This window comes from Oncorhynchus mykiss, chromosome 11 (genome assembly GCF_013265735.2).
Source record: "Oncorhynchus mykiss isolate Arlee chromosome 11, USDA_OmykA_1.1, whole genome shotgun sequence".
NCBI lineage: Eukaryota > Metazoa > Chordata > Actinopteri > Salmoniformes > Salmonidae > Oncorhynchus > Oncorhynchus mykiss.
In genome coordinates, this window is record NC_048575.1 from 44,345,515 (window position 1) to 44,358,458 (window position 12,944).

At 42.5% G+C, this 12,944-nt stretch overlaps 1 long non-coding RNA gene across 4 annotated transcripts in view; it reads right to left on the bottom strand.

The window, feature by feature from the left end:
• Positions 1-1,756: 1,756 nt before the first annotated feature.
• Positions 1,757-12,944, bottom strand: part of LOC110535727 — a 71,653-nt gene continuing 60,465 nt past the window's right edge. For all 4 annotated transcript variants that reach the window (XR_002475301.2, XR_005034635.1, XR_002475302.2 and 1 more), the window contains 2 exons: positions 8,802-8,879; positions 1,757-2,208 (listed from right to left, as the gene is read on the bottom strand). This is a non-coding gene — a long non-coding RNA (uncharacterized LOC110535727). The remainder of the gene's footprint in view (positions 2,209-8,801; positions 8,880-12,944) is intronic.

Below are 12,944 nucleotides of genomic sequence, written 5' to 3' on the forward strand. Positions count from 1 at the left end.
GGGCGATATATGTTAAAAAAAGGTTAAAATGAATTCAATATCAATAAACTATTTATTACGTATACCTCGGTATTTCGAAATACCGACGGTATGATTTTCAATACCGTAAAAATAACAGAAAAATAATATTAATACAATAAAAATACATTTTGTAATGCAGAAAATCTGTGAATATGTGGCCATGTAAACATTTCTGGTGGGTCTCAAGCACACTTCGTCAGAAGCACACTTTTTGTAAGTAGTTATATATTTAGCTGGAATTTAGGATTTGAGAAATGTGATTGCTGCGCCAAATATCAGATCTCAACAACAATTGGAGAAGTGTTTAATAACATCACCAGTACCACATCCTTATGATATATATATATATTTTCATAAGCGCAACGGGACTGCAAGAGACACATTGGATTGTCTGACTGAAATACGGTACATAGGACCTTTGAAAAAATAATTGTACTGTTTGAATTTGTTAATAAAATATGGGACATAACGACAGTTTATCGCAGCTCCACTCTAGCGAGGTTAGCACACACCGGTGGAGGCTGGTGGGAGGAGCTAAAGGAGGACAGGCTCATTGTAATAGCTGGAATGGAATCAATGGAACGGTATCAGACAGATCAAACCATATGGAAACCACATATTTGACGCCATTACATTGATTCCAGCCATTACAATGAGCCTGTCTTCCTATAGCTCCTCCCACCAGCCTCCACTGGCACACACACTGGTGTGTGTGTGTGTGTGTGTGTGTGTGTGTGTGTGTGTGTGTGTGTGTGTGTGTGTGTGTGTGTGTGTGTGTGTGTGTGTGTAAGTAAGGGAAAGATTGAAGCCATCTTTCATCTCCTGCAGCGTCCAGGTACTCTACATGATATGATGATACAGGCCCAATTAAGGGATGGGGCTGCGTGAAAAATGTGATGACAGGGCGAATAGGAAGACTAGACTCTGATCTACCATCTGAAAGAGAGTGAAAAGAGGGGAGGGAGAGAGAGAGTTGATAAGGGAAATGAAAAGGAGGGAGAGGGTGAGGAAGGAGAAAGAGGGAGAAGGGGAAGAGAGAGAGAGAGAGAAGAGGTGTATCCAGAGTGACTTACAGTTGTGAATGCATACATTTTTCTTACTTTTTCCGTACTACTATGGTGAGATACACTTCTCTCCCTCCTTTCCTCCTCATGGCCTTTCAAGCCATGACCTCTCTCTCTCTCTTCCTCTCTGATGACACCTAGATTATGAATGCTTTGTTAATGCCAGTGTTGACTTAAGCGTATGCCTTGTGTGTAATTTAAGTGTATGCTTTGTATGTGAATTCATTCATTTCAAAATGTAATTAAATCTATTTGCATTTAGTATTCCATGTCACATGTGGGTATGTAGGAGAAACGTAGAAGATTCAAACACTAACCTGACATGTGGCTATGCTATGCTACAAAGTTTTCTCTGGTTGACAAGGTGCTTCGGGTAATGAGCATAGCTAGTATCTTATCCATTTTAGATTTTACAGTTTTGTCTAATTTGACATATACTAACACATTGACAATGTAGGAATACATACTGTCTTTGTACTGTATGCAAACTGTATGTTTCTCAGCATTGTCAGGGTCCATCAGAAACAACTACAGCCATGTCAGCAACTGTTCTCCTTTGATCCAACAGAGGACCTAATTATGTCAAAGGTATACAGACAAGGCTTACTGTAGATAAGACAAGGCTTACTGTAGATAGAAATCATGTGGGGAAAATTAATACTTCTCAAAAATATTATTGAATATACTTTATTCCATTTATTGAGAAAATACAGTGATTTGAGAACGTACAAAAATATTGTCTTGATGTACCGTTTCAATCAATTCATATTTCAGATGAAGAGCAAGTGCACTGTGGGTTCCATTTGGGTTTTATACTCAATTCTAAGGACAGATTCACTTGAAATCCAGTACAACAATAAAGACTTTTACAATTCAGAATAAATGATGTTGTACTTTTACAGCCCAGTAGAAGGTAAACAGTTGCAACTGATTTTTAAATCACAATGATACAGAAATGACTGAGTGCTGACTATGCATGCTGATAAGAAATAGTAGTTTGCTGTATCCTTCTTCATCAGCATACTGTATCTTGACTGTTGTTGATGATCAGATGGAAATGACAGTCCATGCCTCTCTCTCCACTCGAGACAGCTGTAGAGAGTCACCCAGATCAATGCTCCACCTAGACAAGACAAACACACACTATTAGTTTAACAATATAATCTCTGTACAAGTGATCATTCTCTTCATGTTAAACTCTTGTGTCTTGGGTGAACTTGGAACTTTGAACTTGGAGGGGCATTACTTTCATACCCCAGGCAATGAATAGTATTTTCCTTTTGTTATCCAATGGACAGCTATGTGTTTACAGTGCCTTGCAAAAGTATTCATCCCCCTTGGCGTTTTTCCTATTTTGTTTCATTACAACCTGTCATTTAAATTGATTTTTATTTGGATTTCATGTAATGGACATACACAAAATAGTCCAAATTGGTGAAGTGAAAAAATAAACTTGTTTCAGAAAAGTGGTGCGTGCATATGTATTCACCCCCTTTGCTATGAAGACCTTAAATAAGATCTGGTGCAACCAATTACCTTCAGAAGTCACATAATTAGTTAAATATAGTCCACCTGTGTGCAATCTAAGTGTCACATGATCTCAGTGTATATATACACCTGTTCTGAAAGGCACCAGAGTCTGCAACACCACTAAGCAAGGGGCACCACCAAGCAAGCGGCACCATGAACACCAAGGAGCTCTCCAAACAGGTCAGGGACAAAGTTGTGGAGAAGTACAGATCAGGGTTGGGTTATACAAAAATATACAAGAACATCCCATGAAGCACCATTAAATCCATTATTCAAAAATGGCACCACAACAAACCTGCCAAGAGAGGGCTGCCCACCAAAACTCACAGACCAGGCAAGTAGGGCATTAATCAGAGAGGCAACAAAGAGACCAAAGATAACCCTGAAGGAGCTGCAAAGCTCCACAGAGGAGATTGGACTCTCTGTCCATAGGACCACTTTAAGCCGTATAATCCCCAAAGCTGGGCTTTACAGGAGAGTGGGCAGAAAAAAGCCATTGCTTAAAGAAAAATATAAGCAAACACATTTGGTGTTCACCAAACGACACGTGGGAGACTCCCCAAACATATGGAAGGAGGTACTCTGGTTAGATGAGACTAAAATTGATGTTTTTGGCCATCAAGGAAAACGCTATGTCTGGCGCAAACCCAACACCTCTCATCACCCCGAGAACACCATCTCCACAGTGAAGCATGGTGGTGGCAGCATCATGCAGTGGGTAAGGGTCACGTCTGGAGGAAACCTGGCACCATCCCTACGGTGGAGCATGGTGGCGGCAGCATCATGCTTTGGGGATGATTTTCATCGGCAGGGACTGTGAAACTGGTCAGGATTGAAGGAATGATCGATGGTGCCTAATTCAGGGAAATTCTTGAGGGAAACCTGTTTCAGTCTTCAAGAGATTTGAGAGTGGGACGGAGGTTCACCCTTCAGCAGGACATTGACCCTAAGCATACTGCTAAAGCAACATTTGAGTGGTTTAAGGGGAAACATTTAAATGTCTTGGAATAGTCTAGTCAAAGCCCAGATCTCAAGTTTGCTGTACACCAGCGGAACCCATCCAATTTGAAGGAGTTGGATCAGTTTTGCCTTAAAGAATGGGCAAAAATCCCAGTGGCTAGATGTGCCAAGCTTATAGAGACATACTGTACCCCAAGAGACTTGCAGCTGTAATTGCTGAAAAAGGTGGCTCTACAAAAAAAATTACTTTGGGGGGGGGGGGGTGAATAGTTATAGTTAGTTATAGTGAATAGTGAGCGTGAATAGTTATGCACGCTCAAATTGTCCGTTTTTTGTCCTATTTCTTGTTTGTTTCACAATAAAATATATTTTGCATCTTCAAAGTGGTAGGCATGTTGTGTAAATCAAATGATACAAACACCCCAAAAATCCATATTAATTCCAGGTTGTAAGGCAACAAAATAGGAAAAATGCCAAGGGGGCTGAATACTTTCGCAAGCCACTGTATGTTACAATACAGTTTATATTTTGATTCAAACCAACTGTTCATCCAAACATATGACTTACAAGTACAGCACAACAAACACACATGCTGTAGCTACTGTCAAAAACACGCGGAATAGCAACTTTTTTTCTAAGAATTTATCATATATAACTTAAAATGGTTCTTCAGCTGTCCACATAGGATAACCCTGTGACTAACTCTTTATGGTTCCAGCTAGAACTATTTTGGGTTCCAGGTAGAACCCTTTCCACAGATCCAAAAAGGGTTATCCTGTGGGGACCGCAGAATAACCCTAAAATAAATAAATCTTTGCTTTTTTTTGAGTGATCCAACTCCTTTCTACCTTGAATTAGTCCTTTTGGATTTTTTTCTTGTTACGCCCTTCTCGTGATTTTTGTCATTGTTGTTGAACACCCCTACTGTCTTTTGTTTGCTGAAGCACGAATTCCCACCTAAACCCTTCTGGAACCTTTTTTCTAAGAGTGAACTTTCTACTATACATTTTGCATACATTTCACCACATACAAACTCCAGGCCTGCAGATGAAGAGGACTCTGAGTTCAAAGTTCCCAAGGTACTCGACAGCAACAAAGGGCCACAACAATGGCTCCTGACATGAGTCTCCCTCATATCACACTGCACTTTCCACGCATTGTTCCCCTGGCCTTCTCACATGTATTGCCTTACATTATGTTCTTAGAAGTGGATAAGACAGCCAGGTTTTGTGCTGGGGACACAAGGCCTGGGAGTGTCTATGTGTTACAGACGCTTATTATTCTCTCATAGGGCGATGGGGCGATGGAGCTGGGGAACGCCTTATCAGATCCCCCTTACACTCACCCCAACCTGGGTTCAGATCCTCTGTACAACACCCCCCCCCCACCCCCCCCCCCCCCCCCCCCCCCCACCCCCACTCTCTCACCAGACACTCCCTCCAACAAGGTATTATGCTATCACGTTTCTCGAAAGTATAGAGGCTGCTGACAAGCATGGTAGCCTTTATGGGGCATTATGAAAGTATATACCATGTTGCTACAGCAGCTGGGGCTACTGGAGTTTCAACAGAGATACGGCTGGTTATTGCTTTAAATAGTGTAAAAATGATTCAGGATAAATACATTTTCTATCATCTTTATACATTGCTGTCCAGCAGTTGACATTTTTGGGGGTAAGCACAGCAGTGTATATTACAAGGTACTTTATGTTTTGTGCAGGTATTTGGAGAGCACTAAAATATATACTGTAGCTGCTAATACGCAACTGGTTTTCAGTGGATGTGGCCCCACTGCATTCAACTTTGCATCTCTCCTTGCCTCGAACAAAACAAAACCCAAACGGAAGAAAGAACAGAGCAGAGTTCAAAGGGCACACCTCCTTGCTTACACAGAGCACCTTAAGGGCACTCCCTGCCTGCCTGCCTGCCTGTCACCCTCCCTCCCTACCTCCCTCCCTTCTCGCATGCCTGTCTTCTGGACGTTTGTGGCAGGCAGGTTCTTTTTTTTCTTTCTTACATCCTACTCTCTGCATCCTACTCCCTTTGAGTCTGCACATTTACACATCTATCTGGAGCTAAAGCCGCGTCAAACTACACACATGTTTCACGCACGTGTGTGACTGTCTGTGTGTGGGCGTGTACTTTTTTGTGTGTTAAACACATCTCTATCCCACCACTGAGTGACTAGGCGTTGCTTATACCTATCCCAGAGTGCTCAGATACCTCGGATGGGCCCTGTGGCTTTCTATGGTGGTACAGGCGACACAGCTAGATGGAGGGGGCTAATGGTTGACTACACACACACACACACACACACACACACACACACACACACACACACACACACACACACAGCTTTGTTCCTTTTTCTGGAATGCTCATCCATTTAAGCAGTACCTTTGTCCTCCAAAAAGCAACTTGAAAGGTACATTCTTGATTTAAATGACTTTTGAAGGTATTTTAAAAGCAAAGACAAGTATTTAACATATTTCAAAACTCCTTTAAAGAATGAGATGTATAAATGCAATCCATTGTCCAGATTGTACAGTGAAAACCAGTAGATATTACACTGAGTATACAAAACATTAAGAACACCTGCTCTTTCTATGACATACAGTGGGGCAAAAAAGTATTTAGTCAGCCACCAATTGTGCAAGTTCTCCCACTTAAAAAGATGAGAGAGGCCTGTAATTTTCATCATAGGTACACTTCAACTATGACAGACAAAATGAGAAAAAAAATCCAGAAAATCACATTGTAGGATTTTTAATGAATTTATTGGTGGAAAATAAGCATTTGGTCAATAACAATAGTTTATCTCAATACTTTGTTATACACCCTTTGTTGGCAATGACAGAGGTCAAACGTTTTCTGTAAGTCTTCACAAGATTTTCACACACTGTTGCTGGTATTTTGGCCCATTCCTCCATGCAGATCTCCTCTAGAGCAGTGATGTTTTGGGGCTGTTGCTGGGCAACACAAATGTTCAACTCCCTCCAAAGATGTTCTATGGGGTTGAGATCTGGAGACTGGCTAGGCCACTCCAGGACCTTGAAATGCTTCTTACGAAGCCACTCCTTCGTTGCCCGGGCGGTGTGTTTGGGATCATTGTCATGCTGAAAGGCCCAGCCACGTTTAATCTTCAATGCCCTTGCTGATGGAAGTAGGTTTTCACTCAAAATCTCACTATACATGGCCCCATTCATTCTTTCCTTTACACGGATCAGTCGTCCTGGTCCCTTTGCAGAAAAACAGCCCCAAAGCATGATGTTTCCACCCCCATGCGTCACAGTAGGTATGGTGTTCTTTGGATGCAACTCAGCATTCTTTATCTTTCAAACACGACGAGTTGAGTTTTTACCAAAAAGTTATATTTTGGTTTCATCTGACCATATGACATTCTCTTCTTCTGGATCATCCAAATGCTCTCTAGCAAACTTCAGACGGGCCTGGACATGTACTGGCTTAAGCAGGGGGACACGTCTGGCACTGCAGGATTTGAGTCCCTGGTGGCGTAGTGTGTTACTGATGGTAGGCTTTGTTACTTTGGTCCCAGCTCTCTGCAGGTCATTCACTAGGTCCCCCCGTGTGGTTCTGGGATTTTTGCTCATCGTTCTTGTGATCATTTTGACCCCACGGGGTGAGATCTTGCGTGGAGCCCCAGATCGAGGGAGATTATCAGTGGTCTTGTATGTCTTCCATTTCCTAATAATTGCTCCCACAGTTGATTTCTTCAAACCAAGCAGCTTACCTATTGCAGATTCAGTCTTCCCAGCCTGGTGCAGGTCTACAGTGTTGCTTCTGGTGTCCTTTGACAGCTCTTTGGTCTTGGCCATAGTGGAGTTTGGAGTGTGACTGTTTGAGGTTGTGGATAGGTGTATTTTATACTGCTAACAACTTCACACAGGTGCCATTAATACAGGTAACGAGTGGAGGACAGAGGAGCCTCTTAAAGAAGAAGTTACAGGTCTGTGAGAGCCAGAAATCTTGCTTGTTTGTAGGTGACCAAATACTTATTTTCCACCATAATTTGCAAATAAATAAATTAAAAATCCTACAATGTGATTTTCTGGAATTTCTTTTCTCATTTTGTCTTTCATATTTGAAGTGTACCTATGTTGAAAATTACAGGCCTCACATCTTTTTAATTGGGAGAACTTGCACAATTGGTGGCTGACTAAATACTTTTTTGCCCCACTGTAGGCTGACCAGGTGAATCCAGGTGAAAGTTATGATCCCTTACTGATGTCACTTGTTAAATCCACTTCAATCAGTGTAGATGAAGGGGAGGAGACACGTTAAAGAAGCCTTGAGACAAATGTGACATGGACTGTGTATGTGTGCCATTCAGAGGGTGACTGGGCAAGACAAAATATTTAAGTGCCAAAGGACATCCAGCCAACTTGACACAACTGTGGGAATCATTGGAGCCAACATGGGCCAGAAACCCTGTGGAACGCTTTCGACACCTTGTAGAATCCATGCCTCTATGAATTGAGTCTGTTTTGAGGGCAAAATGGGGGAGGGGGGGATTCAACTCAATTATTTTAAGCAACATATTGCGATTGATTTATTCTGAACTGTTTTGGTAAAATGTAATTAACAAAAATGTCAACAACTTACATACATTTTTATTAAGTATGTGTTATTGTTAAAAAAAAATTGTTATCAATTTCAATTCACCACAGAATAATTTTTTACAGTACAGGACTTTAGAAACCTTAAGGAGGCATACTTTTGCGTATGTCAGGTTGGATGGAAACAGACATGATCAAAACGCACAAGAAAAGCCTTTCCACCAGAGGAGGCTATTTGTTTTGGATGCTTGAAACATTGCATTATCTCCTTCAGTGTTGCAGTCAAAGAGTAAATAATGTATAGTCTCTCCTGCACTGTGAAAAAGCCCAGTCTTCACTTCTGGGATCATCCAGGGTTTACTTTTATAAATGGGCTTTCAGGGTCTTCAGAGACATGGATAACACCACAGAATGTGGGTCAGACCATTTAATTTGCGCAGCGTTTCTCTTTGTCTCATTCAATCAGTGTTTGACAGATGCAATGTCACTCATCACATCTTAGGGACATCTGGGGCCAAAACTATTTCAGACTATGAATTGGTTGAGGTAAGGATTATTTGATCCATGATAAGAGGTTATTGAGACAGATATGGCCCAGCTAACGAGAGGACAAGAACAGACCTATGTGAAATGCCAGATCTCACACTCACCTCTTTGATCTGTGGGCCATACTTAACACATGGACAAATCAGAAGCTATCCTCTTCCTCTCTGTCTGGCTCCTCTCACCTGAAACAGAATAACATAATGAGATGTTAGAAGTTTTTCCCACTGACAATACAGGGGAAAGTGTTCAGACCACTTGACTTTTTCCACATTTTGTTACATTATAGCCATATTTTAAAATTGATTAAATAAATATTTCTCATCAATCTACACACAATACCACATAATGACAAAGCGAAAACAGGTTTATAGAAATACCTTATTTACATAAGTATTCAGACCCTTTGCTATGAGAAATTGAACTCGGGTGCATCTTGTTTCCATTGATCATCCTTGAGATGTCTTTTCAATTCATTGGACATGATTTGGAAAGGCACACACCTGTCTATATAAGGTCCCACAGATGACAGTGCATGTCAGAGCAAAAACTAAGCCATGAGGTCAAAGGAATTGTCTGCAGAGCTTCCGAGACGGGATTGTGTCGAGGCACAGATCTGGGGAAGGGTACCAAAGAATGTCTGTAGCACTGAAGGTCCCCAGGAACACAGTGGCCTCCGTCATTCTTAAATGGAAGACGCTTGGAAACACCAAGACTCTTCCTAGAGCTAGCCGCCCGGCCAAACTGAGCAATCGGGGGAGAAGGGCTTTGGTCAGGGAGGTGACCAAGAACCTGATGGTCACTCTGACAGAGCTCCTGAGTTCCTCTGTGGAGATGGAAGAACCTTCCAGAAGGACAACGATCTCTGGAGCACCCCACCAATCAGGTCTTTATGGTAGAGCGGCTTGATGGAAGCCACTCCTCAGTAAAAGGCACATGACAGCCCGCTTGGAGTTTGCCAAATGGCACCTAAAGGACTCTCAGGCCATGAGAAACAATATTATCTTGTCTGATGAAACCAAGATTGAACTCTTTGGCCTGAATGCCAAGCGTAACATCTGGAGGAAATCTGGCACCATCCCTACGGTGAAGCATGGTGGTGGCAACATCATGCTGTGGGGATGTTTTCAGTGTCAGGGACTGGGAGACTAGCCAGGATCAAGGGAAAGATGAACAGATTAAAGTACAGAGAGATCCTTGATGAAAACCTACTCCAGAGCGCTCAGAACCTCAGACCGGGGCGAAGGTTCACCTTCCAACAGGACAATGACCCAAGCACACGGCGATGACAACACAGCAGTGGCTTCGGGACAAGTCTTAATGTCCTTGAGTGGCCCAGCCAGAGCCCGGACTTGAACCTGATCGAACATCTCTGGAGAGACCTGAACATAGCTGTGCAGCAACGCTCCCCATCCAACCTGACAGAGCTTGAGAGGATCTGCAGAGAGGAATGGGAGAAACTCCCGACATACAGGTGTGCCAAGCTTGTAGCGTCATTCCTAAGAAGCCTCGAGGCTGTAATCGCTGCCAAAGGTGCTTCAACAAAGTACTGAGTAAAGGGTCTGAATACTGTTTTTGCTTTGTCATTATGGGGTGTTGTGTGTGGATTGATGAGGGGGAAAAAATGATTTCATAAATTTTTTGCATAAGGCTGTAATGTAACAAAATGTGGAAAAGGTAAGGGGTCTGAATACTTTCCTAATCACTATGTTTCATGAGCGGACCACAGTGACACAGACTTGACTTGTCTTCATATGACTTTGGGTTTGGGATTTTTGACACATTTTTATGTCCCTGTTTGGTTCTCTTGCCTTTGACAGTAGAGTCGCATCTTAAGTCTGGCTATTGTGGCACCACGACATAACTCTCTTTGGCTCCCTTCCCCCTCTTTCCCACCAGTTGGAGGTACATTGAAAGAGTTTCAAAAACTCTCAATTATTTATTTGATTTTCTGTTCACACCTTTAACCCCTCAGCAAATGTGCAGGCTGTTTGTGTTAAGAATATACCCCCCGGGGCTCTGTGTATTTATGTGGCATAACATACATACTTGTGCCTGCGAACACATATACTGTACGTGTACTAAACTGGGAGTTTAGTACACATGTATGTGTTCGCAGGCACAGGTGTGTATGTTATGTCACATACATACTTTTTTGCAATACTTTTGTAAACAAAACAAAACAAATTCTGCACTGCGGCTTGGTCCGCTAATATAGCAAAGGCTCTGTGCACTACTTATGTGAAGACACAATGAGGTCCCCAGATGGTATTAATATAACACAGTTTGATCTGTGTGTGTGTGTGTGTGTGTGTGTGTGTGTGTGTGTGTGTGTGTGTGTGTGTGTGTGTAGTGTATTGGATATAGAAGGATATGTATTCACCTGCCCTGTCCTATGTTCTGTACTCTTTGTCCTGACTGATTGTGTGTCTGTCTGAGTATACATGGTGTTAGTACAGTCACAAAACTTCGCAAAGCAAGCCATTAGCAGCAACCATTGTTGGGGCTACAACTGTATAAAACCCCTAAAACACAACTGAATACATGCACCCCCATCCCACGCGCACACACACACACACACCACTACCTCCACCACTCCTTAAACTCAAAATAGACGCTAAAACAAAGACACGACAATGTGCTGAGGTTCTAGCAACAATTAAATTCTGGGTGAGTGTGAATAGATTGGACCAAATCCGTGTTGAACTGATGAATCAAAGAGCAGTGCGGCAGATGAAAGGTGTGGGTAATATATGTATGTCTGTACACAGCTAACTGGCTCTGGCTTTAGTCTACTGTGTGTGAGTGAATATTAATGTCACCGAGATATGTGGTTCTTAAAGGATCTCCATGCTCCCCCCCCCCCCTGTCTACCCCCTCTGCCCTTGGCCATGTCGCCGTGGTATCTCCCTGGCATGCTGAAGGGTTGTCATGGATACCACCAGACACATCCGCCATACCATGAGCGGGGGACGCTGAGCGCTTCGGTGGGGCCGGCGCCGAGACTTTCCCCCCTCCACCTCCCTTCCCCCAAACCCTTCCCCCCTCAACCCATCAACCCCCACCCAATCCCCTCTTTCCCCCTTCACATATCACAGCCCAAACCCCCTCTCTATGGCTCTTTTCCCCGTTTTTTTGCTGGCTAGGCCTGAGACTAACAGCAGCTATCCATACCCCATACCAGGGTCCTGTCTGCCTTTCAGTATAATGAATTCATGGCATTCTGAGTAGGAGGTACAGGAGACACAGACACATGGCTGAACCAGGAGTAATACAATAATTAAATAAGACACCACAAACCTGCACAGATGTATCTCCGGGGCCAACGCCTTGAATGAGCTGAATGCGACAATGAAATGTGTGTGTGTGTGTCTGTTTGCTTGAGGCCTGGATTCAACTTGAGGTTCATCCTGAAGAGATCCTTTTCATAAGCCACTGTCAATTATTCAACAGTGCACTTGCTTAAATGCTCTGTGTCCAAACTCTCCACTCTGCCTAACATTCGCCACTTATGATCTGTGCACTTTTCTATTGAGGTGAACATAGGTGTGTTGATCGGTTCAAATGTTCACACTCAAGTCTTAGATTTTTTTTTTTTTTAAACTATGAACATTTAATACCATTGCTAATACTCAACATGGTTATGCACAGTCATAGTTGGGTTAAATATTACAACAAATAAAATATTGTCCCGCAAAAAAATGCATAAAATCCAGTCTCGCAAAGTAAAGGAGTTCATATTTTATGACACCTCCTCTCGCTCACCCTACCCTCGCTTTAATATTTTCCAATATGACAACGCTCTCTTCTTGCACGTATGCTCAGGAAAAATAATCCTCTGTGATTGAAAAGCTAATTTTAAGTGTCAATTATTCTTATGCAAATGCATGTGCAGTTTCTCATGTCTGAAAAGGTTGGGAGCACAGATGGGTGCAGACACAAATCTCCTTCCAAAAAACACAGTGTCTTCCCGTCTGCCTCTTTATTTGTACCTCCAGGACAAGAAAGCTCCCAGACAAAGAAAGCTTGCATAATGGAACTGTGATATTTGCATGCTTGTTGTCCATGCTGAACACCAAACATATCGTAAATTGACGATACAATACAGGAACTCTAACTGTGGCCTAGAAGGGCCATTCAACACCAAAACAGTAAAGATATTGTAGGCTATGCAATACTATGGTATTATCATTGTTATGTAAACAATGCCACATTGTATCACTGGGGATAATGTGGACTAAGACGACCAT